The 3668-nt window shown below is 47.8% G+C and overlaps 1 protein-coding gene across 1 annotated transcript in view; it reads right to left on the reverse strand.

Annotated features, from left to right (window-relative positions):
* The window catches only part of Antxr1 (ANTXR cell adhesion molecule 1), a 218251-nt gene that overhangs the window by 29120 nt on the left and 185463 nt on the right, over nt 1-3668 (reverse strand). The window lies entirely within an intron of this gene.

A 3668-nucleotide genomic window follows, 5' to 3' on the forward strand; every position in this document is an offset into this window, starting at 1 on the left:
CTTCAGTGTGCCTGTGTGTGCCTGTATGCAGGTGCTTGTGTGCTTCAGTGTGCCTGTGTGTGCGTGTATGTGGGTGCTTGTGTGCTTCAGTGTGCCTGTGTGTGCGTGTATGTGGGTGCTTGTGTGCTTCAGTGTGCCTGTGTGTGCGTGTATGCGGGTGCTTGTGTGCTTCAGTGTGCCTGTGTGTGTGTGTATGTGGGTGTTTGTGTGCTTCAGTGTGCCTGTGGAGGTCAGAGGACAGCAAATCTTACGAGTGGTTCTCTCCTTCTAGCATGTGTGTTCCGGGAATCGAACTCAGGTTGTCAGGCTTGGCAGCAAGCTCCTTTGCCAGCTGAGCCCTCTCACTAGCCTGCCAGTTATTTCCTTATGACCCCTTGGTAAGTACTTGAAAAAACGTGTACTTTATTTTAATGACAAGCACACAAATAAAAAGGAAAAGAGCTGGTTTTAGGTATTTATTATTATTCTTTTAAAAAAGCAACTTCCAGGGTATACCATTGTACAGGTTCAGCCTAGTCTCCTACAGCACGGTACAGTGATGATAGATCTTTCATAACAATGACTCGGAGGTGCTGAACATCCATAACTAAATTATCATAGAAAAAGAGAAGAGTCTAATGTTATGTGCATCCAGAAATCATATTCTAATGCTTTGAAATCAGTTCTCCAAGCATGATAGTGTAGCCAGACTCAGACAGCTAAGACGACAGCTGGCCAGAATGCTCCCTTCCCTTCCCCCTGGTGAGTACGAACAGGCTTGCTAGGGTTTGCAAACAAATTCCACCCTTTTACACAGCATGAATTCCTTCTGCTCCTGAACTGTTGGTCAGTATCTTACACTCATCCTTTGATGGACTTCTCACCACCACGTTGTGTGCAGGCAGCAAGTGGAGATCATGTCTGCTCCTCCTAAGGGTCCTAGTGAGACCCCCCCCTCCCTGGCTGAGAGCCAAGACTTTCCATTGGTTTCCGGGTAGCTTTGTCCCTGGTGCCTGGGAGGACCCTGTTTGTGAGCGAGCTGTCAACAGAGGAACTGACTGCAGTTCTCAGCAAGGCTGTCTTAGATGTTATGTAAACAAGGGTGTCGTCGGTTCAGTAACTATTGGTACATTAAAGCGGTATAGTCGTGGGAAATCAACAAGCACAGCTTGGAGAGTAACCTGCCGTGAAACATCACTGGCTTTAATAATTTACTACAACTGTTCTTTTTATTCACACCTATAGGGCGTGCTTCCATCTGTCACGTGGAATATGAATATATACAACAAAATTTGGCTTTTATATAAAAAAAACTCCATAAGGACAATAACAAGGGGTCAAACAAATAACACACACACAGTTTCCTAATTAGAACCACCATCTCCGGTTGCTTACAGGGAACGACATAGAACCGATGGACTTTGTAAACCAGGTAGACTTTCCTGCCCAGAGTAGCCTATTATGAAAGGTAGTAACCTTGTCCAGTTTCTAGAAACTTCTAACCATAATTCTGAATGACCAGGGAAGACATACTGAGTCAATTCTAAGGTCAAACCTTGCAAATTCTTCTCAGAATCACCATGTACCAACATTCCTTATTCCTCAGACACTTTACTATGGCCTCTTGGGAAACTGTACAGGGCACAGGGTGGCCTGCTGCCTTCCCTGGAGCCCACTTTTGTTGAACAGCAACGCCAGCATCTTGGTTCAGACTTTCTTATGGCCACACAAATGTGCAGTCGTGGTGTGGAGGGGGGGGCCGTTTTGTACTGCCAGCAGTCAAAACAGTAGCCAAGGGGGAGGGGGCTCATCGTCCGCATGCTGTGAGCCTGGGGAGCCCATTCTCCTGGGAATGGGTGTCTGGGGCCCAGCAATGCCACCACCCTTGTTTAATGAGGGACTTGCACTAAAGAAACTTTGTTCAGTAAGAGTAAGGGAGGTCGCGTCCCTAAGTCCTGAAAAGCAGGGCATGGTGAGGTCTGGGGTACAAAAGTGTCACCGCGGATGGGCCATCATGGGTCATGGACTTAGGCACCCCTAAGTCAATTCTCCCCAGACAATACCTTTCATGCTGGTAGCTCACCCATTCTCCTCTGCTTCTCTAAGGTGGGGATTGCAAATAGTGTTTATCTCTGTCAATTCTAACTGATGATTGACAGACCATTAGAGCTGAGGTTTGAAGTATTGTGGCAAAATATCATTGGGCTAAACTGAGAAGTAGTCCTGAGGCTAATTAGAAATGTCAGCCTGGGGAACAGGAATTGGCGCCTACAGAATGCACTGCATCTGACGCCTCTGCTCTAAACAAGCAGAAGGAAGGAGGCTAACTTGTTCTTAAGGGGTCTTTGTGGACCGCAGCCTAAAGCACAGACACAGTCCCTAAACCTATTTATTTTCTATTTATTTTCAATTTTTTGTTCCAGCGAAGAGTTTATAGTTTTGGGTGCCTGAGACGGGAATTTCAGGACCCATGGAAAACTGAGGGTAGGAGCATGGTTTTGGAGGGGCTGCACACTGTCTTTGACAATGACCTCTGTTTTCATGGGTGGGTGACAATGCCCAGGATTTACGTGAGGTTAGTGGGCTCACTGGTCAGGCGGCAGATGTGGAGGAATGGGATGGCAGTTTCAGGCAGGGCTTTTCTGTGTTACACACAGGGTGTGTTTCAACAACCGCTAATATTTGTGAGTAGATTGAAGGGCCAAGGAGAAACACACCTGCTTCTACACACAATGGCTTGTTTCCGAGTGAATCAATGGGGAATAGTTTTCTTATCAGGTCAGGACTACTGTCTCTTGAAATCTCCAGTGTACTGAAGATGGAGGACCTTGTGACCTCATGTGATCACCTCTGACCTATGCCAAAGCCAAACCTCTATGTGTAAGGCAAATCGTTAGCAGGTTGCCTCTGACAATGACAGGGCTTGGTGGTTTAGGGACTGTGCCTGGCTGAAGCCACCTCTAGATGTACCAGCTGTATGCTCCCATAAAGGCTTGCTGATCGGTGTTAAGGACCGACTCCATTAATGTCTCAGCATGGCAACACAACTTTCCCACCGCCAAGACTGCTTCCCTCCTCACCGGGAAACTGGGGGGTTTGGGAAGGAGAATAGAGCATGTGTTCTTAAACAAGACATCCTGCAGATCCCCGGTGAATACCAGCTTGATGCACCCTGGGGACACCACACCTTTTCAGAGTTACTGGCCAGTGCCCAGGGGTAAAGATGGCCTGGATCCCAGTCCAAGGGTCAAGAGTCAAGTCATGGAGGAAGGTGGCATTCAGAATCACAACCAGGTTATTTCTTATCCAATGCTGCATTCTATTCTCAGAAATTACTTTCTTCCTGGTCTCCATGGGACATGATCTGGTTGAGAGCATCCTGGCAGTGTAGCCATCTCTGGAACCTTCTTCTAGAGGTGAGGGGTCACAGGCTCGAAATGTGACTACAATTGTCTCATTGTCTGTCTTCAGGCAGTTCAAAATTCCCATTTTGTTCTGCCCATCACGACTTGCTTTGAAATCGTGCCGGGTCGGTCACCACTCACCACCTTGGGCTGGGAAGATCTTTCTAACGGTAGAGGAACCTCCTCCCGGAGTTTCTCAGGCAGCCCAGAGCTCAGACTTTGGCTTCTAGACAGAAGGTCTTGGAGGAGGTCGGGAGGGGGGTGGTGCCCTGTTAGGGGGCGGGG

This window comes from Microtus ochrogaster, unplaced genomic scaffold (genome assembly GCF_000317375.1).
Source record: "Microtus ochrogaster isolate Prairie Vole_2 unplaced genomic scaffold, MicOch1.0 UNK1, whole genome shotgun sequence".
Classification (NCBI taxonomy): Eukaryota; Metazoa; Chordata; class Mammalia; order Rodentia; family Cricetidae; genus Microtus; species Microtus ochrogaster.